This window comes from Heliconius melpomene, chromosome 1, assembly GCF_056956725.1.
Source record: "Heliconius melpomene rosina isolate 202511_hmr_F chromosome 1, ASM5695672v1, whole genome shotgun sequence".
Taxonomy (NCBI): Eukaryota; Metazoa; Arthropoda; class Insecta; order Lepidoptera; family Nymphalidae; genus Heliconius; species Heliconius melpomene.
The window spans coordinates 15,067,231-15,081,374 of record NC_140389.1 but is presented as its reverse complement, the minus strand read 5'-3'; the positions used below and the strand labels follow the sequence as shown (position 1 = coordinate 15,081,374).

At 31.9% G+C, this 14,144-nt stretch overlaps 2 non-coding genes across 2 annotated transcripts; one reads left to right on the top strand and one right to left on the bottom strand.

The window, feature by feature from the left end:
* Window positions 1–3,607: 3,607 nt before the first annotated feature.
* Window positions 3,608–3,679, bottom strand: TRNAH-GUG (transfer RNA histidin (anticodon GUG)). Its single transcript has one exon. It is a non-coding gene; the product is annotated as a tRNA-His (tRNA).
* Window positions 3,680–7,390: 3,711 nt separating this feature from the next.
* Window positions 7,391–7,462, top strand: TRNAH-GUG (transfer RNA histidin (anticodon GUG)). The gene has a single exon. It is a non-coding gene; the product is annotated as a tRNA-His (tRNA).
* The last annotated feature ends 6,682 nt before the right edge of the window (window positions 7,463–14,144 follow it).

The window sequence follows — 14,144 nt, the reverse complement described above, 5'->3', positions numbered from 1 at the left end:
TTTTTCAAATGATGTGATGAATGTGATTTTAACGACGGTTGTGGGTTTGATCCCCAATCGAGGAAATTAATAATTATTTATTAATATTTTCATTTCATTGCTCTGGAAACAAGACAAAAGCGCGGCGTTGTGTTACTCAACTCAACTCGCAATGCCTCGAAAAATTCAGCGGAAAGTGGGGGAATGTCTTAACACAAGGTTCCCGCTACTTACCCTGCTGTGTAATATAGCGTGAAGCTGACTTTTTTATCTAGATTGCAAAGTTACTTTGTTCGAGAAGAAATTTTGTATATATATGTATAGGAATTTGCTAGGTAAATTGTTTCCATACAAACTTTCACTTGTGTAAATATCATATTTAATTATTATAATAACACAAAGATTGTATGACCGTAAAATAAATATTAATTTTTAAAAATTATATACCCTGGAATACGAATATATATTGCGAATGTACTAATTATAATAAATAATTTAGAACAAGCCTGGAAAATATCTAATACTAGTGGACTCGGACGCGGCTACGCCTGCTTGAACTATATATACGGTCGCGTAGCGACGCGACGGTTGTTATTAACATGGCAAAATAAATTGCATGTCAAATTAGAAAGTACTTTAAATTATATTGGTTTATATGTGTAATGTAATGTTATATAGCCTATAGCACTTCTGAAGAATGCAGCTTTCATACAAAACAAAAACAAAGTAAATCGGACCAGTAGATCCAGAGATCTTAGCGTTCAAACAAACAAACAAACGAACGAACGAACGAACGAACGAACGAACGAACGAACAAACAAACAAACAAACAAACAAACAAACAAACAAACTCTTCCGTTTTATTATATTAGTATAGATTAAAATAAATAAAAGTTCTCATAATGGTGCTTTAGAAGCGGTTATTTAAACTTTCAAGTTGACAATTTAACGAGAGAAATATCGAGAGCCGCACTGATCAAAGCCGGCTAAGACCTCTTAATTCCAAACGGATCAGCCGCTGCAATTAAAGTTCACTACTTTCACTACTTAATGCTCTAGAAGTTCTGTAGTAGTTTTCTAGTAGTAACAATTGTTTGGAAATTCAATTTGATTTAGATAAAGCAATTGATATTTAAGAAGCGCAGGTTCGAATCCATCTTTGTAAAATATTTTATATGGAATATAAATAAATTTGTTTATATCATAGAAATGAGACTAAACATTTATATTAAAAAAAAATCAGCTTCACTCTGTATCCCGCACACAGCAGGGTAGGCAGAGGGAACCTAGTGTTAAAACACTCCGATCTTCTGCCGAATTATGGAGGCATTGTGTGTTGAGTGGCAGTACAATGGAAATACAAACGTAAATAAATACTGCACTTCCTCGAATGGGGATCGAACCCGCAACCGTCGCGTTACAATCACACCCTTGTGCCGCTGCTCCACGACTGGCCAAGAATGATCGAATGTTATGTACAATATCCTAGCTATAGAAGCCATTGCCACGTACCAAAATAATTTAATAAAATTAATATTATGATTATTTCATAATATTAAAAAAGCTCTTTGGCTAGACGAAAGAGTTCGATAATGTGCAGCGGAGTAGAGCATTCGACACACCGACCCAGCAATCTGCGCTAATGTACTCAAACCATTACTGGGATGACTCTTATTCTAGTGAAATAAAATTTTAAGGATTTACCATGGTGGTTATGTGGTGGGGTGGAAGCCTAATTTATTAATAATAATTTTATTGAAGGGTTTGACAGTGTTAAAATACAGATAAGTAGATATTAGATGATAAGCGATAAGTGATTTTTTTTGTTGTTTTGTTGTTGAGCTCAAAGCTGAAAAGAGTGAGGTAATGAAAATAAATTATTCCCTCGAATGGGAATCGAATTCACAACTTTCACATTTACAATCACTGTTACATGTGCCTCCACGACCTCTGCGATTATAACGAACATTTTGTAAAATATATTGAAAATTTCAAAAAAGTCACCTGTTATATCCTGAAAACTGAAAGTTGAATATGGTTATAGCAAATGTATTTTGTAAGTGCGATATTACGTCTATTTATGCAGTTCAAAATACATTTCTCGAATGCATTCTGGCTGTTGTTATTGTTCAAAATGTTCCAAATATTATGTTCTACTACTGCAATGAAAAGTTCCTGTACATTACATACCTATATATGATCAAAAACTTTGTAGTTTTTTTTAGCTTGACACACCTAATTTTAAGACAATCCGTTCTCATTAATACACTTCCGTTTCCCACTTTCCGCGAAATTGCATTATATGAAATTGCAATCATGATATTAAATACTTCGTTCGATCAAGCCGGAATCGAACCCACGACCATTACATTTACAGTCGCACCCTTGTACCACCTGACCACAACAGCCTCTAACTTTATTCATTTAAACGACTACGGGCTAAAGTCAAAAATGTTTCTTTTATGTTTATAAGTTAGCTGAACATACCACTCAACACGCCATTTTATAGATTCGAGGTATAAAGAGGTATAAAGAATGAAAATAAAAAACAAATCATACGCTTGTAAACATCGTTCGTACGACTTCTGCGGCAATGGAAGTATAGGAGGAACCTTATGGTTAATAATAGTGTTTTTCTTTATAGAAACATTTTTTACTGTCTGAATCTAAGTTTATGGCAAAATGGAATATTTTTAATAGATACTATATATGTATATATTAGTAAGGTATTGCAGAAGAAAATGTATGAAATTCAATAACATAATAAAGACGTCATATTTCAATATGTTAATATTGAAAAATGTGTTTTAATAGATTAGTGAAAAATGGAAATAATGAAGAAAGGATTACCACCAATCTTTACTAATCTCTCTGCCAATCTCTACTAATCTATAAAACACAATGTGGATTTGAACCCATATTCAATCACAAACGATCTAAAGATACAATTGCCAACGAACTTCAAGTACCGGAAACAATATTTTCTGTAAATAAATAGAAAACATTCCCCCTTTGTTGCCATACATACATAATTTCCTTTTGTTGAAATAAATAGAGGTTATAACGCCACGAATTTGTGAACCGCCATAGATTAGGGCTATTTATTATTTTGTTGCCGTCTCTATTCTTCACGGTACTTAAGAGAGAGTAAGGTATACAATGTCGACGTCAGACATAATATTTACCGAATGAAGTGTATATAAAATATATATGTACATAATTCGATAATAAAGTGACAAATTGTTCGTGTAATGATGCGAAAGACGAAACTACTGTGTTTCATTATGCGGAAACGAGACATTTGTGAGGATAATTCAAGGCTATTGAGCTATTAAGAATGCTATATTTTAGTGTAAGTTTAGCCTTTTAGCTTCGTTCATTAACTCCTGATTTGAAATAATCGGAGAAGAAAATTTAAATAAATATAGAGAATTAAATTTATGTTCGAGGAAATTCGGAACAACTGTACCTACTTATAAAGAGTAAATATTTAAATACTATAAGGCACAAAAATATATTTTTTTCTTTTTCATAAGCCTTTAATTGTAATATTACAAGAGTATATATGCTGAAATAGTGATATTCAGAAAATGGAAAAAATTATAACTCCGCCGAGACAGCTGTTAGCTGCCGTGACCAGGATTCGAACCTGGGTTACTACGGCCACAACGTAGGGTCCTAACCACTAGACGATCACGGCTATCGGAGCGATGACAATAGTAACAAAATTTATTTACTCTACTTTACCGAGTTCGCTTAACACTTTCTCTTCGTAAGTCAAACGTTGCCAAACTTGTTTCAAAAGCAACAATTAAATTTATATTAATTTGTAAGATTTATAGTAATTTATCACTGGTTAAAGAAACGACATATTACGCTTTCATTAATTACACGGCGCTATTTGCCTATTTCGCTCAGTTTTGCGAAAAGTTAAGTCTCTAGTAGTATGGTTAATATTACATATATTTTTTAAACTTTACACTTTTTCCACATAGCAGTGACGTTACCGTTTTGAAGACAAAACTATATACTAAAATAAAATTTCAGCCGATAAAAAAACTATTATTTTGCTTTAAATTGTGTTTTCTCAAAATATATAAATAAAATTAATTTTATATTATAATTAAAACGAAATTTGATATAATTTAAGGCACAAAATATTTGTCGCTTTATAGTCTTTGCTTTGATATACATTCTTCATTATTCTAAAAAGGATTGAGAAACAGGCTCAAAGATTAAAGGAATATCTCAAGAAGATTGTTTAAATTTTTCTAACTGAAATTTTAACATTTTAGCATTTTTTGTTTATATAAATATTTTAATATAATAAATCGTGGTGCAGTGTCAAGTTTAAGAATGTAAACGTGAATCGTTGTGAGTTCGATTCCCACTAGGACGAGTGGAGTATTTAAGATTTTCATAAAAAAAATGAAAATAGCATCGAACCATTCTACATAATTTCTGAGCACGTTCAGCAAAAGTTTCAAAAACGTACAGAGACAAATATTAACATACTAATACATCAACAAATAATATAGATAGAAAAAATTAAAAAGGATATCAGTCTGAACGAGATGATTCTATTGAAATTTATCGTTCAATCTCTAACATTGATTACATACATATTTCAATAGGGCGCGAGGCGACGCGACGCGACGCGCCGTCGAGTTCCATTCGCACAGTAGGGTAGGTAGGTAGTGAGTCAGCTTAATTACTGTCATGTTTGTAAAAGCTTCATTTTACTAGGATTTCAATAGATACAATTTTTCTACTAAAACTCAAAGCTTTAAACATAAAATGTATCCTGACTGTGGAAAAACTAGTTTTTGATAGTTTTTTCAGGTAACATGTACATGGATGTAAATACAAATTTCCCTCCGATTACAAAATGGTCGTTACTGCAAATACTTAATTTGTCAACAATTATTTTATTATATTAAACATGAAATTCTGTCTACAATATCTCGAGCACCTTCCTCCAGCTTTACATCTCCAGAGCTATTTGCTACCCAAAGATATCTAAGAATAATAGATTTTTGAAGAGAAAATACTTCTTATTAATAATTTTATTTTGTTTAAATTTAGGAAATCGATTTTTGGAAAATTGGGAAATAGAAATTTCGCTAAATTACCTTCACAATCTTAATATATTTAGACATAGAAACAAATACAAAAGAACAAAAATGTTCTCATAATGCGGGTATATGTACACTTCGTTAAGTCTCATGTCGCTGAAGTTTCGCTCGTAATCGAATCATCGTAGGGGAAGATCGCATCAATCAACATCATCTCACTATAATTGATATCTATATTTAAATATGTATGTATGTGATAAATATTTAATATTTATTATCAGTTCAAATCCTGTTTGGGGTAATGTTTTTATTTTATATACAATCATGATGTATTGCGAGGTTATGGTTGTAGGTTCGATTCCTTTTTCCATCCATCAGCCTTTTAAGGTCCACTGCTGGACATAGGCCTCCCCCAATGCTCGCCACTCCGTCCGGTCCTGCGCCCTTTAAATCCAGCGGGTTCCCGCTGTCTTCTTAAGGTCGTCGGTCCACCTGGTTGGAGGGCTTGTACTCCTTTTGCCGAGACGTTTTCCTTTTTAAGGGAATTAAATTATTTTCGTTTTTCTGGTAAGATTTTGTGAGAGAGTGGTGCTTAGTTACACTTAATATTCATTTTCCTGAATTTGGGTAGAACATGATGAAAGGACTGTCTTGATTATAAATCCCTAGACAGAGAAAAAATATTCCGCATATATAATTACACCAAATGTAGTGAGGATGGAAAATTTTGGTCACAAACTGAAATTCTTTTTTTTCTTTTTAAATTAAATACAGATATTTAGACAATTTAGATGAATTATTAGACATATTAAAGTGCTCTTTAATACAGATTTCAGCATAACCGGTAATATATGAGAGATCCGTAAAACTAATAAAATGAGCTTTAAGCTTCTAACTCAAGATAAAGCGCACCGTTTAATAACTTTGTTTGCAGAAGCTACGTATAAGCTTCTGTTTGTGATCATTTCATGAAGTAGTTTGAAAAAAATAAAAAAATTCTTAGAGTATACTTCTATAGATATATATGATGAAATCTAATTAGACAGAGTAAATCTGGGAACCTAGTGTTACGACTAAGGTACTTTCGTTCCCAACTTTCCGCTGAATTAAAGAGGCTTTGCGTGTTGACATCCATCACTCAACACGCAATGTCTCCAGATATTTGTTTATTAAAATTTCCTCGAATGTTTATAAAACCTGTGAGACGACTGGCCGCAACTAGTCTTCATAAATATGCTGTATAAGATAGTATTATAACTAAGCTTAAGTTTATAAGGTGCAAAATTTATTCCAAGTACTTGAATAAAGACCTAATTATATAAGACAAATGCACTTTAGAATATATACATTCATAATTTAATTTGTAACCTTCATTAAATGCAGCTGTTCGCAAAATATGAGTAGAAGATATGAAATTTGATGTACCCTCTGTGAAAATTTAGTTTCGGGTGCATATAGTCCAAATATGGTTCTGTTGCATTGTCTAACTGTAAACACGACGGTTATGGGTTCGATTTGCACTAGGGGAATGTTTTTTTTTTATTTCTTTGTCCCGGTAACAAGACAAAGCGCGGCTTCAAGTTTCTTCAACTAATAAGCAATATCTCAAAAAAATGGCGGAAAAAGGGGAACAACGTGTCTTAAGTTAAAATTTGGTTAAAACTGGTAATCGGGAGAGGTCTTTCTGCCTGCTGCATGTGGCGATGAGCTAAAAAAACAAGAGTACAAATACAATATGTGCGCCTGGTTAAGTGGCACTCAATAGTTGATGTTATTTATGGTCATATTTTTAGGTCGATATTGTTTTTTTAATCAATTTTGAAATATTTTTTTTGTATTCGGTACTTAAATTTGTTTATACATAGGTATATCTATAAGTTGCAGCCCGCAACTTCGTTTGCATAGACCTTCATTTACTACCCAGTGCACTTAAGTGGTTTTCCCCAGAGCTGTTTTTATATCAATTAAAGGTTTAGTTGAGACGATAGGGTATCTAATTAGATCCTCGTTTTATTATACCGACAGAAAAGAAAGTGTTCAATAAGATATTAAGCTTTAATAGATAAGACGGGCTATCAGAGAGCGCTTTTATTTAGATTAATGCGAGGTTTTGTATTCTTGTCAGAGCGATGAAATAAAAAAAAAACTCCGAGTGGGTGTCGAACTCGCAACCGTAGCGCTCATTCTACTGCGCCACAACGACCTCTTATTTATTAAAAATTAAAACAATTGCAAAACGCATATTTAGAGCACAATTTTACGTAACAAAGTGAAAGTTACGCTAAAAGTAGAGTATAAGACTCGTTATTTCGGTAACTCCGTCATCAACTCCGATAGCCGTGATCGTCTAGTGGTTAGGACCCTACGTTGTGGCCGTAGTAACCCAGGTTCGAATCCTGGTCACGGCAGCTAACAGCTGTCCCGGCGGAGTTATATTTTTGAAAAAAAATCAAGATTAATTATGGTTTTGTAACATAAAAAGATCGAAATTTTAGATTTTTTCTAAACTATGTATGTATACATATTTAATTAAAAATGAATCGGGAAATTGTTTTAGATACCTACCTAATAATTGAAAGTTTCCAAATCCAATTATTTTCTCTGAAAATGAAAACACAGTAGTTATAGAATAACATTATTTTTTGTCATTTATTTATAAGTACAACATAATTATGCAGTAATCTCTACTATTAATCATATCAGTTGTAATATATTATAACAAAATATAATAATAATTATTATTAATACAATTTTAATTTTAATTATCGCACATTATTATTAAAAACATAGCAATTTCAAAGCAATTTTAAACATTTTTGTATGTAAATGCATAAAACGATAGTGGATTCATCCTATTACTTTAAGTAATTAACCGTATACAAATTGCGTCAATAAAGTAAATTTCAATTTAAGTTAAAAGATCTGATAAGTAATGTAAGACCTGGTAAAAAGCGAAAATCTCTTTGTGGCAAAAAGGCTTTAAGAAATGAAAATAATTAATTTCTTCGAGCGGAAATCGAACCTGTATTACCCCAGCTCCGTGACAGCCATATTAAAATTGTAATATCATTTAAATTTCACATACTGGCTGAAATGTAATATATATAATTGAATAGTATTAGACCAAAAACTAATGTGTTTGAAACTCACACGAATGATTACACTTTGTTCACAAACCTCACACAATACAAGACGTATTTAGGGGGATTTCACACTATATATTTCATTCCATTTATTATAATAATTATACCATAGGGTTTTTTTGCTAATAAATTCCCCTATCCAAACTTTACAGTTTAGGCTAATTAGATTCGCCATAGCATATTCTGTTCATTTATCCTAGTGCGTACTTGATCACGCATCATCTCAATAAGAGTTGGCTGAATCCTGGAATAAAATTTATGTTTATTCAATACATAAGTGACCTGTTATTTATTCTAGACTAATATTAAAAAAATAACTTATAATTGTTTGCTTATTACCTAAGTGTTATTCTAAATCATTTTTTCCTTTACCGAATTGTTCTCGTTTTGTTGACTATTACAATTTGGGGCCTCATAAAATTTGATGTGTAATGACACCTTCAACCCCAAGAACTTAATTGGATTCTCCACTTTTCTTATCATCTGGCTCTCTTACTCTCTTTTTATATTCAATAAAAAAAATCTATATTGATTAAAATTTAAATTAAAAATCTTAATTATACTATTTTCAGTCACTGTGAAGAAACCCTAAATTGTTACTCCGTACATTTACGGAGTCAGCCATTAGCCCATCGGCTACCTCGATGTGACCTTTGCCACTGACAATACCTTTGGAAGGTAAGAAATAATTCGTATCACATTTTGCTATAATACAAATATTATTAACACGACAGACGCTCACAATATCGACTATATTCAATAATTATTTTGTATAACAATAATCTATATATTACTTATCTAAGTAAATAATATATTAGAAGGTATATAATTATAATATGACATAATTATGTCATTTGTAGGTACTCCAACCAATATACATATGTTTTTTGCTCTTTTTAATGATAAGGGTTAATGATAAGGGTCGACAAAGAATATTTAAAATGGAAAATATATTGTATTAAAACTCAGGGAGAATTAAGTGTCTTGATATTACGCTCTCTGTCAACCATGCCATATGGGATAACGGATATCGAACCCACAACCATCGTATTTCCAATCAGATACTATATCACTGCGCCTCGATGGTTTTAATATAATAATATTATTCAAAACACACTAAGCTAAAACAGTTTTAACATAATTGAAGTCTCAAATGTGTGGAGCACGTGGTACAATCATTTTCATTATAACGAGTTTCACTCCAAAGGATTCATAATATATTTCGTAATTAAATCAACTAGGGTTTATATCTGTTTCGATTATTTTGATAGGACCTCCGAAAGTGGAGAGATGTTGTTACAATTAAACAACTGCTGCTAAATCAACTTAGCAACTTTTCTTGTTGCGAAAGTATAGGGATGATTAAATAACGTAAAGAAAAACATGTTTCGTGTATAAAATTTAGGTTTCTACACTCGGGTGATTATGTATTTCTTTTTATTTCCCATTTTGATTTTCTACAATTCTTATATCAATTAAAGGTTTAGTTGAGACGATAGGGTATCTAATTAGATCCTCGTTTTATTATACCGACAGAAAAGAAAGTGTTCAATAAGATATTAAGCTTTAATAGATAAGACGGGCTATCAGAGAGCGCTTTTATTTAGATTAATGCGAGGTTTTGTATTCTTGTCAGAGCGATGAAATAAAAAAAAAACTCCGAGTGGGTGTCGAACTCGCAACCGTAGCGCTCATTCTACTGCGCCACAACGACCTCTTATTTATTAAAAATTAAAACAATTGCAAAACGCATATTTAGAGCACAATTTTACGTAACAAAGTGAAAGTTACGCTAAAAGTAGAGTATAAGACTCGTTATTTCGGTAACTCCGTCATCAACTCCGATAGCCGTGATCGTCTAGTGGTTAGGACCCTACGTTGTGGCCGTAGTAACCCAGGTTCGAATCCTCGTCACGGCAGCTAACAGCTGTCCCGGCGGAGTTATATTTTTGAAAAAAAATCAAGATTAATTATGGTTTTGTAACATAAAAAGATCGAAATTTTAGATTTTTTCTAAACTATGTATGTATACATATTTAATTAAAAATGAATCGGGAAATTGTTTTAGATACCTACCTAATAATTGAAAGTTTCCAAATCCAATTATTTTCTCTGAAAATGAAAACACAGTAGTTATAGAATAACATTATTTTTTGTCATTTATTTATAAGTACAACATAATTATGCAGTAATCTCTACTATTAATCATATCAGTTGTAATATATTATAACAAAATATAATAATAATTATTATTAATACAATTTTAATTTTAATTATCGCACATTATTATTAAAAACATAGCAATTTCAAAGCAATTTTAAACATTTTTGTATGTAAATGCATAAAACGATAGTGGATTCATCCTATTACTTTAAGTAATTAACCGTATACAAATTGCGTCAATAAAGTAAATTTCAATTTAAGTTAAAAGATCTGATAAGTAATGTAAGACCTGGTAAAAAGCGAAAATCTCTTTGTGGCAAAAAGGCTTTAAGAAATGAAAATAATTAATTTCTTCGAGCGGAAATCGAACCTGTATTACCCCAGCTCCGTGACAGCCATATTAAAATTGTAATATCATTTAAATTTCACATACTGGCTGAAATGTAATATATATAATTGAATAGTATTAGACCAAAAACTAATGTGTTTGAAACTCACACGAATGATTACACTTTGTTCACAAACCTCACACAATACAAGACGTATTTAGGGGGATTTCACACTATATATTTCATTCCATTTATTATAATAATTATACCATAGGGTTTTTTTGCTAATAAATTCCCCTATCCAAACTTTACAGTTTAGGCTAATTAGATTCGCCATAGCATATTCTGTTCATTTATCCTAGTGCGTACTTGATCACGCATCATCTCAATAAGAGTTGGCTGAATCCTGGAATAAAATTTATGTTTATTCAATACATAAGTGACCTGTTATTTATTCTAGACTAATATTAAAAAAATAACTTATAATTGTTTGCTTATTACCTAAGTGTTATTCTAAATCATTTTTTCCTTTACCGAATTGTTCTCGTTTTGTTGACTATTACAATTTGGGGCCTTATAAAATTTGATGTGTAATGACACCTTCAACCCCAAGAACTTAATTGGATTCTCCACTTTTCTTATCATCTGGCTCTCTTACTCTCTTTTTATATTCAATAAAAAAAATCTATATTGATTAAAATTTAAATTAAAAATCTTAATTATACTATTTTCAGTCACTGTGAAGAAACCCTAAATTGTTACTCCGTACATTTACGGAGTCAGCCATTAGCCCATCGGCTACCTCGATGTGACCTTTGCCACTGACAATACCTTTGGAAGGTAAGAAATAATTCGTATCACATTTTGCTATAATACAAATATTATTAACACGACAGACGCTCACAATATCGACTATATTCAATAATTATTTTGTATAACAATAATCTATATATTACTTATCTAAGTAAATAATATATTAGAAGGTATATAATTATAATATGACATAATTATGTCATTTGTAGGTACTCCAACCAATATACATATGTTTTTTGCTCTTTTTAATGATAAGGGTTAATGATAAGGGTCGACAAAGAATATTTAAAATGGAAAATATATTGTATTAAAACTCAGGGAGAATTAAGTGTCTTGATATTACGCTCTCTGTCAACCATGCCATATGGGATAACGGATATCGAACCCACAACCATCGTATTTCCAATCAGATACTATATCACTGCGCCTCGATGGTTTTAATATAATAATATTATTCAAAACACACTAAGCTAAAACAGTTTTAACATAATTGAAGTCTCAAATGTGTGGAGCACGTGGTACAATCATTTTCATTATAACGAGTTTCACTCCAAAGGATTCATAATATATTTCGTAATTAAATCAACTAGGGTTTATATCTGTTTCGATTATTTTGATAGGACCTCCGAAAGTGGAGAGATGTTGTTACAATTAAACAACTGCTGCTAAATCAACTTAGCAACTTTTCTTGTTGCGAAAGTATAGGGATGATTAAATAACGTAAAGAAAAACATGTTTCGTGTATAAAATTTAGGTTTCTACACTCGGGTGATTATGTATTTCTTTTTATTTCCCATTTTGATTTTCTACGGTAAGACAATGCACAGCGTTGAGTTCCACAGTTCCACAGTTGAGGCATCGCGTGTTGAGTGTTGAAACTCAACACTACGCTTTGCCTCGTTACCAGAGAGAAGAAACTATTAAATATTTTATTTTCCCGAATGGGAATCGAATCCGCAACCATCCGTTTACACTCACACGCTGGTCACCTGATAAACAAATGGCTTCAGTATAAATAAATACATTACTTGGTATAATTAAGTACAAATACAACAATTTCCTCAAATGGGATGGAACCCATAACTAGAGTCACTCATAGTCCGGCAACTTGGAAGAGATGGCCTCTTGGCCATAGCAAATAAAATGACATATTGACTCCTGAAAGTCAATTTCACAAAAACAAAGTAATAACGACGCTGCAATATTTTTTCTTCCCCCCGGGGGCCTTTTCATTTTCCGATACGAAATTATGAAATGTTCGTTGCACAGTATGCGCAATCTTAGTGGCGGTTACTGAATCGACTCGTATTACTTGAGATTCCCTAAAGAACTCTATAAGAATTTTAAATTACAATTTTATTATAACTATAGGTGTGCAGAAATTTTTGCAGTATTCGTACTTTATAGTCGTATTTTTTATTGCTTCACGTTGTATTCCGCATATAGTAAGGTAGGCAGAGGGAAACTGGGGAGGGAGTGCTAAGACACTCCAATTGCTGCCGAATTTTTTAGGCTTTTTGAGTGACGGGATGAATGCCGCGCTTTACTAGCCCGAACACTAAGTTTCTTACTGGGAACGTAGTGTTTAAACACTAGGTTCACAGGTTCCCTCTACCTAGCCTGCACTGCACGGGACACAGCGTGTAGCTAAAATAAAATATTATTATAATTTTTATCAGAATTTCCTTGTAGCAGACTTGTTTTCGCTTGACACCATACTAATTAATATCATTAATGTAAGAAAGTATTATAACATTGAAGCTATTACTACTCATTCAAACGACCGTAAGAATAAATTTTCATTCTACATTTTTCTACTTTATTCGGAAAAACTTCACACAAAGACGTTTAAAATGCACGCCGCGATAACAAGGCGTTTTCGATGAAGGCTTGTTTCCAAGTATAATATGCAATAAATCGTGAGTCATTTAAATATTATATTTTTTTGTATATTTTCTAGTATTTTCCTGTAGAGTTTGGCCAATTTTTGTAGAAGATAATTTATAAACTTTTGAGATATATTTACAGTTTATCAGTGTATAGTTGGAAAATACAGCAGTTTTGTGTGAAAGTGGAACAAACTTAATTCCTCACAAATTTTCACATTCATAACAAATAGTAGTATATAAGAATTAATATATATTGTAGTAGAAGGATGCTAGTAGACGTGCGCCGCATTGATTGTAGGCTCACACTCATCAGAGGTAAAAAAAAACATCTGAGATTGATAATGATATGTTTCCTTTATCTCTCATCATCAACATAAGGCTTGTAGAAAGGATTTCCAGTTCTTATGAGACAGAGTTGTCAAGACGCTGTCTCTTTTTCAGTCAATCGCTTCCAGGCCCAAGGATCTCATACAGTATAAGGACGACCAGATTTTCTCTTGGCGATTGCTTGCCACCTAAGACCTTGTTTGGATATGTGATTATCAGATTTTCATAATTATGTTCATTTTTAACATTTTGACAATATTATTCCACACAATACGTTTTTAAAGTACTCTCTAAAACGTATAACGCTCTTAAGGCCATTTTCCTAAAACGAAATTTGAAATTATCTGAAAAAATATAATTTTCTGTGGTACTATTATATTTTAGAATAAATCGTTATTATTAAAATTAATAACACGGACTTTCATA